Source organism: Panthera tigris, chromosome A3 (genome assembly GCF_018350195.1).
Source record: "Panthera tigris isolate Pti1 chromosome A3, P.tigris_Pti1_mat1.1, whole genome shotgun sequence".
NCBI lineage: Eukaryota > Metazoa > Chordata > Mammalia > Carnivora > Felidae > Panthera > Panthera tigris.
In genome coordinates, this window is record NC_056662.1 from 128,072,769 (window position 1) to 128,086,738 (window position 13,970).

The 13,970-nt window shown below is 45.5% G+C and overlaps 2 long non-coding RNA genes across 3 annotated transcripts in view; one reads left to right on the forward strand and one right to left on the reverse strand.

Moving 5' to 3' along the window:
- Positions 1 to 502: 502 nt before the first annotated feature.
- The window catches only part of LOC122237437, a 75,693-nt gene continuing 62,225 nt past the window's right edge, over positions 503 to 13,970 (forward strand). The window contains exons 1-3 of one of the 2 annotated variants that reach the window (XR_006216007.1): positions 503 to 560; positions 2,053 to 2,181; positions 8,629 to 8,777. This is a non-coding gene — a long non-coding RNA (uncharacterized LOC122237437). Of the gene's footprint in view, positions 561 to 2,052; positions 2,182 to 7,797; positions 7,871 to 8,628; positions 8,778 to 13,970 lie in introns of those variants that run through there. The other variant, XR_006216006.1, reaches the window with a different exon arrangement.
- Positions 4,100 to 7,710, reverse strand: LOC122237435. The gene is made up of 4 exons (XR_006216003.1): positions 7,564 to 7,710; positions 6,317 to 6,606; positions 5,151 to 5,302; positions 4,100 to 4,784 (listed from the first exon to the last, which is right to left on the reverse strand). It is a non-coding gene; the product is annotated as an uncharacterized LOC122237435 (long non-coding RNA).

Here is a 13,970-nt window from a genome sequence, read left to right on the forward strand (position 1 = left end):
CAGAGGGAGCTGGTGGGGGCACCACAGGGTTCAGCCTGCTGAGGGAAGCTTGGCACAGTCTTTGGGACCATCAGTCCCCAGATTGTAAGCTCAAAGGAGTCTCAGTTCTGGACTGCTAGGCTAAACATAAAGTGAGAGGCTTGGCTTGGCTTCTGTTGCAAACGTCCTGAGCCATGCAGCCTCTTAATAAGAAAATTGATTCAACCCCAAGCTTAATCCCTGAGGTGCATTTTTTTTTCCAAGACAGCAAGTTCATGGCTCTGCGATACCTGATTTCGATGTTTTGAAAATGTATTCTTTGACAAGGCTTAATTAAAGTGGATTGCACCTATATGGGAACATTTTACAATTTCCATAACAAACACTGTTATTACCAGGAGCAAGGTGTTTTTTTGTTCCATTGATGTCTTTTATGGTGATGTCATAAAAAGAAGATTATGACTTCTCATTATGAGACAGATGGAGGAAAAGATGCATTTTGATTACCAGAGAGGGGAATATGTTCTTTCCAAACAGTTACCTTAATAGCTAGCCAGGGCCGAACTGGACAGGAATGACAGGTCTCAGCAAATGACTTTTTTACGGGCTTTACTTTATAGAAGCTTCCTTTTGTATGTTTTAAAATGAGATCCATCAAATGTGAAACTGATTTTCCAGTTTGGCTAGGAACGAAGGTTCCATAGATTGTATATCTTGCTGAAACTATTATTAAAATTAACATGGCTCACTTTCTATATCTCTTAATTTAGCTAGAAACTGACTTATAACATCTACTATAATTAAAAAACAGTTTACATTTATAAAGTATTGTAAAGTATAAAGAATTGTCTTTTTTCTTTTTAAAAACTCTTTTGTATTATAAGAGGAAAACATTTGCATTGTAATAAATTGGAAAAATACAATGTTTCTCTATATTAAAAAGAAAAAAGGGGCACCTGGGTGGCTTAGCCAGTTAAGCATCCAACTTTGGCTCAGGTCACGATCTCACGGTTCGTGAGTTCGACCCTTGCGTCGGGCTCTGTGCTGACAGCTCAGAGCCTGGAGCCTGGTAGACACCATATTAAATGGCTTCATAATATTTAACCATTGATTGTAACATAATTTATTTACCTAATTCTCTAATGTTGGTCATTTAAATTTTTTCAAGTTTTCATACGTGTAAATAACACTATGATAAACTTCCTTATAGAAACTCTTGGTCAGTATTGCCAATTAGTCTCCTAGAGTCATCTCTGGAAGTGAAATTACTGGTCCAAGTGTTATTGCCAATTGGCTTTCCCGAAAGTTTGTACCAGTTTATATTTCCTATAGGAACTTACAAAGTATGTTTTGAACATGTTTGTGAACATCGCTAGGCAGAAATACAAGAGTACCTTCTTAATTTCAGTTCGTTTCCTGGATTACTATCAGTAATTGAGGTTTTAAAGGTGGCTAGGCCAGCCCGTGGAGGGCCTTGAACATCTCTGGTGCCAGGAATAAACACTTGGCTGTGTTTGAGTAACTGTAACCCCCCAAAACATGTTAGAATAATTCCACGTAAATTCTGAGTTTTGCGTAAAGATTCAGTGCTCTGTTTATGGAACTCAGCTTGCTTCTTCCTCCCCCAGCAGTGACCCACCAGATCTAAAAGGGGATTAGACCTCATATGATTTCAACTTGGTTTAAGAAATAATCATGCCATACGCACATCTGTGAAGCCCAAAGTAGACATGTTTCCTTTTTTCTTTTTTAAACGTGACTTCATATAGAGTCAATTACCCTGAACAGATTATGTTTTTAGTTTGGACTAATTATCCGTGAATTGGACACATTGGAGGAAGTTCTGACTGCATCCACAGCTAGGGAGCGTTGAACCTGGTGAAGGAAGTACATCACTGCAGAAACAGGGAATGTCAACGAGTCAAAGGCTAAAAAGAAAACTAAGACTTGTAACATATTTGCAGAGCACATCCAGGTGGGGAGGGGACAAAAAGCAGAAGCAATGACTTCATTTTTTGGGAGCATATTTTTTCTGTTTTTACCCTGAACTCCCTTTCTCTTCCTTTGTTTCAGGTCCAGGACTCACTGCGTTTTGCATACCTAATTAATTGTGTTTTGCATTCCTAACTAATTGGAGCATGCACTTCCCTACTTTGGCAAGGGTGCATAATTTATCACGCTGGGCTCCTGAAGCCAGAGCAGGTAAGTTTTTTGAAATGTATGCAAATTGACTCACCACCAGCTATGCAATTCAATGATGGAATGAGGAGTTCCTATGAGAAGCATCCAAAGCGTACCTTACTTGGCAATCTTTAAATCTCCTGTTGGGTGGGCATTTTACTCACTGGCAATCAAAATAGGCAGTACGGCGTATTGGAAATTTCTGAGATCAAGTTCACACCTCGCTACTGGGACGGGGGCCACTGTTTCCATTGCCAAAGGTGAAGGTCACTGAACTAGATGACCCCTAAGGGAGCCCTCGTGGCAGTATCTGTGTCAGAGGGTGGCCCAGGTTTATTCTCCTCACTGAGACCCTGAGTTTCTGCAAAACTCAGTCGCTAGTCGCTCAACAGGTATCCTGGACATTTTGGGGCACCAAAAAAAAAATTCCGATTTCATGGACTTATCCAGAATTTTTTAACCATAGTTATCTGGGAAAAGGCTATTTTGACTTTATCACTGCTTAAGTTTTGTTTGTGTTAGGGCTTGGAGTGTGTTTTGAATTACAGGTGTAGGTGAGGGTTGGGCACCAGGTACCATAATCTTTTCAGAGCTCAGGGCTTCTGAGGACTTAGTTGGACACAGCGTCAGCTCGAGGATTCTGTGCAGGAGGAGACTGCCAAGGATGACATCCCCCTCAAATCTCACAGTGTAGGCTACCTAAGGCTACAGGGTGAAAACTGTTTGAAATGCCTTTACTACAGGGCTGCAGAGCCCTGGCATGAAAGCCTTCTGGCTTCCTGTGGCTTTTCCAAATAAGGAAAGGGGCATTTTGTCAGCAGAAACGTCAACGTAAATCTGCATCTGGGCAGCAGGTGTGTTAGCTGGCTACCTACCCAAAGGGATTTTATAGCCTCAGGTGGGTTCTCCCCAGTGAGGGAAACATAATGAGATGAGGCCATGTTTTCCTGTTTTAATTACTTTTCAATTTGGAGCACAATTTCAAAGATGTCTTGGTAATTTTCAGCAGTGGGGTTTGGGCGTAAGTGTAAAGGGATGTTCTCGTGGTTTCTCTTTGGGTTTTTATAGCTTGCTCGAGCTGGGTGACTGTCCTGCAGCTATGCTACTGAAAACACCAGGGCCCTAAATGGATACCGGAATGTTAATGCTGGGATCAGCCCATCACATTCCGTTATGGTCCCCAGGCAGATGTCTTATGTCAAGGTTACTTAAGACTGTACATCCCTGGGAAGCCATTCTTTACAGAGCCGAAGTGATGCACCCAGAGGTCCGAGTTGCCTGTACTGAGGGGGTCAGCTTCGGTGGGGAGAGCTGAAGTTAGAAACTCACAGCCTCTGCGTCCCCAGTGACTCAAGAGATGTGACATCACCCCTCAATCAGGCTTAAAAGACCAGCGCTCAAGGCAGCAGAGACCACGAGACCGGCCACGGCTGGACCCGGTGTGCCTACCACCCCTGGCCCACAGACACGTGCTTTTGGCCCACAGAAGGTTAAAAAAAATCCTCACTCTTGACAACAGGAAAATCTGACTTTCAGCTTTTTTGGGAAAGAACTCCCTGTGACCTTGAGCCTGCGTGTCCCCACATCAATTTCTGGAGCCGAGTCAGGACGAATGCTGGATCATTCACTGCGGCCCTTCTCACCCTGTAGCGCACCCCGTTCTCCCGCACCCCAGCCTTGAATGCCCTGCCACGTGCTGTCTGTGGGTCTCTGAGCCGGTGGCCCCAGCTCTAAGCCACTGCTGGGAACACCACTCTGGGCAGGTCTCAAGTCTTTTGTCTTCCCCCAGGCCTCAGTTTTCCCATATGTAAAATGAAGAATTGGATTAGAGAGGGTCCAGAGTATTCTGTGACTCTGGGATGATTAGGGACTTTAAAATAATTATCTGGGCATATACTGAGAGGCAATTACATTTTTTCGACCTTGAAGCATTCTAACATTCACGAAGCACTACAAAACCATTTGTAATTTGGCATAATGAGATCCAGCCTTCCAGAGGCTGGGAACATTCCTGGGAGAAGAGAGAGAGTAATTTTGCCGTGGGGACGGGGCTTTGGGGACGGAGGTGGATCCCCTTGCTCTGTGCTTGTCTGGTGCTGGCCGCGTAGATCCGGCATAGCTCGGTAGAGCCCCGTCTGTCTTACAGGCCCCCCGATCGGCCTGAATGCAGGTGTCCTCTCTCCCATCCCAGTCAGTTTCTAGAGTGAGGACAACACTCAACCAGAAGTTAGCTGGTCTGGATTCTTGTCTTGGATCCAACATGGACTCATTGCTTGGTGGTGTTCACATCCACTCTCTGTCTCCACCTCTGTAAGATTGGAAGAGATGTTTTCAAGATCTAACATCCTGTGGTCCTAAGGTTCATCCTGTGCTTGCATAGTAAGCATCAAGGGAAAGCCCACAGAAGTTGCTGGGCCCCCCTGCAGACGACTGTGCAACGTGTCAGGGGCACGGCATAGACTCTGCGGGGGCTCATGTGCAGCCCTGGCCGCCAGTCTCAAGAAACCTTCCTTCCAGTGGGAAACATGAAACATGTACAGAAGACTCTACCATAGGAGGGAAACACCTGCCTCTTGTCACCTTTTTCTCCACTTTTAAAGGTCTTGCGTGTTCAGCATCAGGGCCTTTATAGAGAAACAGAAAGAAAGAATTTAACAGAAAAATAGGAAATTGGGAAAAAATATGTCCCCTGTCAGACTGATTTTTTGAAAACACAGCTCTTAGGACACACTCCAAAATTCTTCGTCCCTGTGGAGTCATGTATCAGGTCCAAACTCTTTGACTGACACTTTCCCCTTTGGCTCCAGACAAGAGCATGGCTACCTTCTGCTGCTCCTGGACCAGGGAAACTGTGACTCTCAGCCTGAGAGCTGTCCCTATCCCTGTTGCGCCCGCCCACCGCACCTCTCCTTCTTTCAGAGGCGGGCACACCCTCCCGACGCCTTCCCGGATCAGTGCTCTTTCTTGTCCGCTCCCTGCCCTTGACTCACCCACTATTGGCCGGCACACGCTGCCTCCTGTCCTAAAGGATTTCCCCTCCCTTGCGTCTCCCGCTCCTGTGCCACCTAGTTAGCCAGAGTCAGGCCCTCTTGAGTCCCTGCTGCAGGAGCTTGGGACCATGGGAGCTCAGTGAGTATTTGTCCTGTGGATACATGAAGGAGTGAATGAAGGGGTGAGCTAGAAAAAGAAAAGCTGGGAACACGTGTCACCCAGGTCAGTGTGTGCCAGCTCCACGTGACATGGCTTCTGTCTTCACTTTCGTCAATGTCACACCAGCTGGCATTTCCTTTCCTTTGCTATCACTGGCTGGTGGCGGTCCTTCTACCAAGGCATGCAGCTCTGGCCAGCGTCCTTCTGAAAAGGATCTGATTTTCAAGATTGTCTTTTTTTTTTTTCTGGTGCCTCAGAGAGTGACTGGCTGATGAGTTCCCGAGGACACTTACTATTTTCCTTCCTCTAGGGGCACTGTTGTAGGGGAAGCGAGCTGGGCACTTTGTCTTCCTTATCTGTAATATCTGTAGCCAAACACCATTAGCCTGACCAGTTAGGGATGAAGGGCAGAGCGAGGAAGGAGAAAAGCCTGACTACACACATCACGTTCAAAAACCCTTCAGTTTATCTTCTTTAACTACCTCTTAGTATGTGACCAGTATTGCTTAGAAGTTACTCAGATACCCGTTTTAATGCACAGACAAGAACAACATCTAGTGATGGATTAGTCAGAATTCTCTGGAGAAATTCTGACTAAGTAGGAGAGCTGATGGTTTAGTTCCAGGCTGGAGACGACAGGCTTGAAACCTGAGAAGAGCCAAGTTTCAGTTCAGTTCAAGTCCAAAGACGGGATGGGGGGAAGGTATTGTAGTTTGAAAGCCATCAGGCAGGAGTTTCCTCCTACTCAGCCTTTTTGTTCTTTTGAAGCCTTCAACTGATTGGATGAGGCCCACCCATATTAGAGAGGGCTATTTACTTTACTCAGTCTTCTGATGTAAAGGTTAATCTCGTCTAAAAACTCCCTCACAGAAACCGAATAATATTTGACCAAATATCTGGGCACCCTGTATGTAGCCCAGTCAGGTTGACACATAAAATTAATCTTTATAGTAAACTAACCAATAGATTTTTATATAGTGAATAATTTTAAAGTGGTTTACAGTACCTGAGCATGATGTGTTCTGCCTTATAGTATCTAAGTGTTCCGCAATTTTATCTTTACCGTGAATGGGAGAGAAAGAGAGGTGGGTGGGTGATGTGGGGGTGAGGGGCACACAGTCCTCCGTGAGAAGTTCTTCCCGTGTGTGTGTGTGTGTGTGTGTGTGTGTGTGAGCTTTTCCTGAGACCAGTACAGGAAGATAGAGGGTACGATGCGTTAGTTTAACGAGCGCTGGGATCTCTGTCTTGCCTCGAGGGACCGGAACTGAAGAAGCATGGGGCCTCCCAGCAGGTGATCTGGAGTCAGCAGGATAGAGTTCATATCAGACACGGGGCTATTTCTAATGCTGGCTCTTCAGAGAATAAATCATGGGAATGATAGATTAATTACATAACGAGAGCTGTAATTCATTGAACATTCCTTCTATCATGACAACAAAAGCAATCGTAGAGTGCCTTCCATGTACTACTTACCATGGTAGCTATTTTATATGTTTTCTTATTCGATCTAACCGGCAAACCTACCACTGTGTGCATTTTGCTTCCTATCTTGTAGATGCTAAACCGGGCTCAGAGACCTTGAGCCACTTGTCCTGGGTCGCGGAGCCGGGAAGCACAGAGCCGAGGCTGACACGCTGATCCTTACAAGGCTCATGTTTTCCCATCTCTCTAGTCTCACCTTCAGGAGAACAGGCTGGTTTTTTACAAACTGCTCAGCCATTCCAGGGGCCCCTGAATGCCCCTCCCCTCCCGGATGCATCTGTACAGATCTGGAAAAACCAGTCTTGTCGTGATGGGTGAAAATGGCTTGATGATCCTGTGTGTTATGTTGGTAAAAGCGGGCTCTACCTGTATTGAACATCTGTGCTTCCTTCATCACGGCAGAATTCTGAGACACAATAAAAAATGCAGGAGAGGGCAGACCATCTTAGCCCACAACAGTTTTCAATTTTAGAACACTTTTGCAAATGGTGCTGAAGGAGGTACATATTTTATGTGGAGTAGACTAGGACATTTTGTTCCTTCCAGACAAACCGGGGGTGGGGGAGAACAAAAACCCAGCTTTTGGTTAAAAAACGCTAAAAGGCTGCTGCTGTGTACTCCGTCATCAGCTTTGGGTCCTCTCAGGGCTCACGCTGGGGAGATAGGGAGGGCTCTGGGACAGTGGGGTACTGGGAGGAAAGCACTGGGGAGTGGCTGGCCCCTGCCCCTCGGGTGGCACCTGTCACCTCCCCTCCGCTCTCCCCCACGTACCTGCCCCAGGCTTCACATATCTGCTGCCCTATTTCTGGGTTGCTGTGCCCACCACAGGGAGGCCTGTGTGAATGGAAATATTCCAGAGGAGGAGAAACTCCTCAAAAGGGGGGGACACGTTGTCCGTTACCTCTCTGCACGTGTTGTGTGTGAATGAACTGGTGGATGAGTGGCAGAGGGGGTGAAGGTTGGCACACAGACCATTGTGACAGCAGATGGAGCTGAGCCGGGCACAGGAGGTGGGTGACACAGAGTCGCAGATGGTCCTAGGCCCCGGGCACGGCAGAGGGCTTGGAGTCAGAACTAGGTAAATCGGTCTGATCGTACCTCCAGCACCACTACCACTGCCCTCACTTTCTTAATAGCTATTATTTTTGAGCACTCTTTAAAGCCAGATTCTCCATTAAATTGTTTTATTTAATTATTGCAATCCCCCCGTGGGACAGATGTCGCTATCTTTGTCTCACGGGCATGGACACCGAGGCTGGGAGGTGAAAAACTTTTCTGAGGGTTCCACGTCTAGGGGGTTGTGACTCAAACCCAGATGTGCCTGACTCCACACTACCCTGTTGGCTGTGGCATTGTGCCTTCTGGCAAATGCAACCTCCGTGGGTGGACAAAAACAGCTGGCCTTTGATGTGGCTTCCAAAGTCGCAAACAATTAGGCTTCAGGACACAACCAGTCAGAGCCATACCTGTATCACTCCGGTTGATGAGGGCAGTCATCTAACACACTGAGTGGGGCAGTTCGGGCTCGGGTCCATAAGGACAAGGCCCCTGGCCGTAGCTACACGGGATGGGGAAGAGAGAGAGCCTGCGGGCCCACAGAGCTTCTCTCCGGTGAGGAGGCCTGAAGAAGGATGTGGCTGCCTCGTGAGCAGCTCTCTACAGAATGGGATTCTTGGGTAGCACCTGTGGATGAAGAGGTCATGGGACAGAAGAGGGCACGAGTGTCCGGGAAGCCTGTGGACTGTTGGGGTCCACTGGATGGTCCCAGTAACATGGTAGGAGGTATGTGAATGTGGCATGTGAGATCTCTTTCTGTCTCTCTATCTCTGTGTCTAGGCTGAGTTGCTCAATGAAGGGTAAGGAACAACCTGGGAGGACTTACTTCTGAATAAACCATCTTGGACACACCCCTCTTGGAGAAGCCCCTCAGAGCTCCCAGAAGTAGCTTGTGGAGAGTGAACCGTGAAGGTTTAACAACTGTACAGGTAGGGATGTCATGCTAGTCAAAATCCTACATTGAAGTTAACATGACCCATTGCTCCTCACAGGCCAGTGAGGCCTGGGGATGTTGGGTTCACAGGGAAATGGATTTTGCATGTATTGGCTGTGTATTCTGTGGCTGGCCCTTGGAGTGAGGGACCAGCTCCACAGAGATGACCGTGGGTATGGCTGTGAAAACATCACTGAGAGACAGGGAGAATTCGGGGGGAAGAAGTTGGCCGCCTCTGCAGGATAGTCCTTCTCCATCTGAAGGATTAAAGTTGCCTGTGAATTCTTTGGCAGCCCTCCCACCAACATACGGGGTTTCTATCTCAACCCTTTGAATCTGAGTGGGCTTTGTGACCAATAGACTAGGAGGGAAGCGATGCTATTACATACCTTAAGAAATTGGAAGCTTATACTTCCGGGTTCCTCAAATTCTCTTTCTAAGGGCTCTGAGCCACTAGGTAAGAAATCTGACTACTACTCTGAGATCATCCTGCTGGAAAGGTCACACGATGACCCTTCAGCCCAGCTGTGTCCAGCCCTCCAGCCATCCCCACCAAGGTGCCAGACATGAGACTGAAGCCATCTGGTCCTCCAGACCAGCCCATCCGCCAGCTGATTCCACTGCATAGTTTCAGCTAATGCCATATGGAGCAGAAGACTTACCCAGCTGAGCCTTCCCCAAGTCCTTGACCCATAAAATCATGAGATATAGTCAATTTTTGCCCCCGCACTTTTTTTAAGACACTGAGCTTTGGAGGAATTTGTTATGCGGTAATAGACAACCAGAACAATTAGATCTCTTTTTGTCCAAACTGGGGAGGGCTTCAAGTGTTAGTCATGAGACCAATGTTTGTGGAGAGCAGCAGGAAGTGTAATTGGCACATGAGAGTGTTTAAGGATGGTGTTGCTCTGAAGTTGAATCTGTGTGGACCCAGGCCTTATTCTCACCAGCTCAGATCTAATAAAACATGTCTAGGTGTATGGGAGCCCTTTGGGCTTAAAGAAGATGGCATTAACCACGATGGTTCAGGTCTTCTGGAGGAGAACGTGCTGTCCTCTTCCAGCTAAGAGCCTGCTAATCCACTAGTGCCGCATGAGAAGACCTATTTGCTTGCTTGCCTGGAGCATTGCCAGCATGTCTGTGGTGTGACAGGACTGGCTTCTGGGGCAGAGGATCTGGCTTGTGCTCCTTGGTCCCCTCATCTACTATGAACCTCTAGGGTAGGCTTGAGTTCTTCTATTCCTTTATTCTATATCAAAGTCAAACATGGAAAGAGAAGGGCTGTTGCTTTGCTGATGTAAAAAGTCACGCCACACAGATTGAGTGATTATAAGCATCACTCCTTCTGTAAGCAGGTATTGGCCATCTACTCTGTGTCTGGCCCTTGGAGATGGGGACCAGCTCTCTACAGAGATGACAAAGACACAGCTCTGCCCTCGAAGAGCTCACTGTCTGTCGGAGGGCTGAGAAATAGGAGAATTGCAACATGAGCAGTGTGTGCTACGTGGGGGACCGTGCCGAGGACAGCAGAAGCCCAGGGGAGGATGGCAACATCTGCCAAGAACTTCTCGGGAATGGATTGGGCACTCAGATGGAAGCGCAATGGAGGTTTTCCTGAAAAGAGCTTCAGAAAGTGAACATGGCATAATTCAGGCTCTGCTGCTCCAGAGGTGGTGGCAGGGGTGACAGGGAGGGATCCAGGTGAGTAGTGGGCACGTGAAGGTCCTGCGTCCTTGGGAATGTGTGTGGAAAGGAGGAATGAAGGTGGTGGACCCAATAGACCCCCACCAGAGGTCTCAAAAGTGGGTGGTGGCTTCTGATTGGTTTCTTAGGGACCAGAAAGTGACAGGATGGTGAGGAGTATCTTTAATGAGTGCTTACTGCGTGCCTAAGTATTCTCTCTTTTAAATTCCTAAACATTCATGAGGAAGGAAGTATCATTCCCACTTTATGGACGAGGAGACTGAGGGTTAGAGAAGCTCAGTGTTTTGATCAAGGTCATTGGTTAAGCAGCTGAATTAGTTCATTTCACCCTGGTTTGATTCAAAATTTCACATTTCCTGTTTTCAGAAGAATCAAACTTAATCAGGGTTAAAGCCTCTGAGATTAATCTGGTACTTTGTCATTTCACGGTTTCATAGTCAGATTATCCAGGATTTGGAGGGGATTCTGAGGCCACCTCGTTAGTCCCCTGTAACTTAAAACTTCATTGCACTTTTCCTAGCTGAGAGCAGTCTAGCAAAGCTACTGTGGATGTGACCTTCACTTGTGTGCAGTTTCCTGTCTGGCAGGGCTGGGTCATCTTAAACTACAGTACATTTTCCTCTTTTTCCTCCCTATATAATGCACATTTTCTTGTGTCCCACTCTACTTTGTGTAACATCTAAATTTATTAGGGTACAAAATTACGTATTCTTCTGGATCCTCCCTGATTTTCTTATGTGGCCAAGACGACCAGAAGGAAATACATCCAAATGTGAAAAGTAATCATCTTTGGGTTATGGAATAACTACTGATTTTTGTGTCTGTGATTTTCATTTCTTTTTTCTCTGGGGTCTCAAATTTTTACAAGGAAAAGCTTTGGGAAAGTTACTGCAGTCAGATCTAGAGTCTGCAAGTTCTGTCCTCACCCGAAAGGTCCAGGGATTAGGGCCTCTTCCCCTGAAGAGGGTGGGGTGATATTGAAAGAGATCAAAGCCCTTCATGTGCGTAGTTCACACACACTAGACTCAAAAAGTCTTTGTGAGTGCCTGAATCCAAGTGTCATTTTCCTCATCCTATCTCTCAGAGAGTTTGGAAAAGATTAAAGAGGCAAAGTCAACAAGTTTCTTTGAACTTCCTAAAAGAAAGACCCAATGTAGGACAGAGGGTTATTTATTTCTAGCCGTAAAAGAAGGTGCCCTGAGAGAGAATGTGTTATGCTAGCTTCATTGATATTCCCATTATTGTTCATAATAGTAATACTGTGTTACCCCTGCTAGCTCTGTTCCTGTCCCAGCCACCATAGGGAAACTACTCATCTGACCTTGTTACTCCCTGTTGGAAACTTTTTCAGGGTTCCCTATTGCCTGCAAGATAAACTTTGATTCTGTCAGATGATTTACTGACAATCTACTCTGAGCACTAGGCCTCTGCGAGTCCAACTATATCTCAGGGCCTTTGCACATGCTTGGCCCAATGTCCAAAATGCCTTTTCTCTTTCTGTACATCTTGAAAACTCCCATGCAATTTTCAAAGTCATGATCCAGAGACTTCCTCCATGACCTTCCTGCCCCTCTCTCTCCTCCCAAAGGCATCACACACTTCAGGACCATATCAGCACCTCATCCATGCTCCCATTATTACATGAAACACCTTTGAAGGAAGGGGTGGTGTCCTATTCATATCACTGTATCCCAGAGCCTAGCAAATGACTGACACAGAGAGAAGTTTGTTGGACTAAATGCTTGGACCACATACATGTTGGAAAAACATCAGGGCCCAGTGGTGTAAGCCTTGTGAAATAACATATAGAAAAGAGAGACATCTTGACTGAAAAATACAGAATTTCTCTGTGTAATTTGTGATTTGATTGTATAGCATAAATAAGGTTGTTAATTTCATTCTTGATTGTTTAAATTATGATACAGCAATCCTACCAGCTCCTATTAAAAGCTCTGAGCAGTTGTGAAATATTGCTCTGTTTCTTCGTGAAACAGGGACTAACAAAGTATGGAATCATGGGTAGGACATCCAAATGTACGACTGGGTGCACAAGCACTGGCCCTCTAAATCAGTGCTGACGGACAGCCACGAGTGTTCCACTAGCCTGCTTCATGGCGACAGCCATTTTGAAGGAATCCATTGGGGACAGCTCAACTGAGAACTTGGCCAACAGTGGTGAAGGTATCTGGGAACCTGATGCCACAGTACAATGGCAGTCACCTCAGGTATGGAGGTCCCATCCAAGTCTGATGCTGGAAGACATTTTCACAGACATTTTCTTTATATTTTCTACCATTCAGCCTCCTCCACATTAGCATGGGTGAAATGGTATATCATCAGGAGAGAGAAGGCACATTGGCCTTTGCTGTTGGCGTGGAATGGAGGGGAAAGACTTACAGGCTTGGACTCCGAGGGCCCTGGGTCTAACAGAGGTGGCACACCCTCTCCAACACTGGGTATTGTCCATCCTTTAATCCTTGCCATTATCGTAGGTAAAAAGAGATATACTGGATTCTTTCCTGTGAGTTCTATTGACCCTGTTTATATATCCATTGATTGTGTGTGTGTGTGTGTGTATGTGTGTGTGTGTGAGCACACTCCTTGAAATCTGTTACTTGTTTTTTTGTTGTGGGTTTCAGGTTTTCCATAGTAGTTTGTAAGAGCTCTTTGTTTATTATGGAAATTTGCCCTGTATCTGTCACATGAGTTGTAGATCTTTCCCTCCACAGATCTTTGTCTTTGACTTTATGGTTCTCCCACCCCCATGGATTCTTTAAAATTATTTATTTAACAAAATATAATTTGTTGGTATTTTTCCTTACAATTTTTTTGTGGTCATAGCTTTCTTAAAAAGATTTTCTTCATTCTGAGATTATACACATATTTTTTTTCTTTCCTCTATATTTTCTCCTCCCTTTCTTTCTTTCTTTCTTTCTTTCTTTCTTTCTTTCTTTCTCTTTCATCTTTGTTTCTTTCCTTATTTCTATTTTTTTTAATGTTTATTTATTTTTGAGAGAGAGAGACACACACACAGAGTGTGAGCGGGGGTGGGGCAGAGAGAGAGGAAGACATAGAATCCAAAGCTGTCATCTCAGAGCCTGATGCGGGGCTTGAACTCATGAACCATGAGATCATGACCTGAGCCAGAAGTTGGGCGCTTAACCAACTGAGCCACTCGGCGCCTGTCTTTCTTTCTTTCTTTCTTTCTTTCTTTCTTTCTTTCTTTCTTTCTTTCTTTCTTTCATTCTTCTTTTCATTTCTTTCCTTCTTTTTCTTTCATGTTTATATTATTAATCCAAATGAAACTAATTTTTATATTGGAATGAGATAGAAATCCAGCCTAGTTTTATTAAATAGCTGGCCAGTCATCCCAACATTTTTGATTAAATCATTGTTTTAATCATTGGTTTAAAATGTCTCTTATGACATTACACAAATTTTCATAGGAACTTGGATTTATTTTTGAGTTCTTTGAACTATTCTG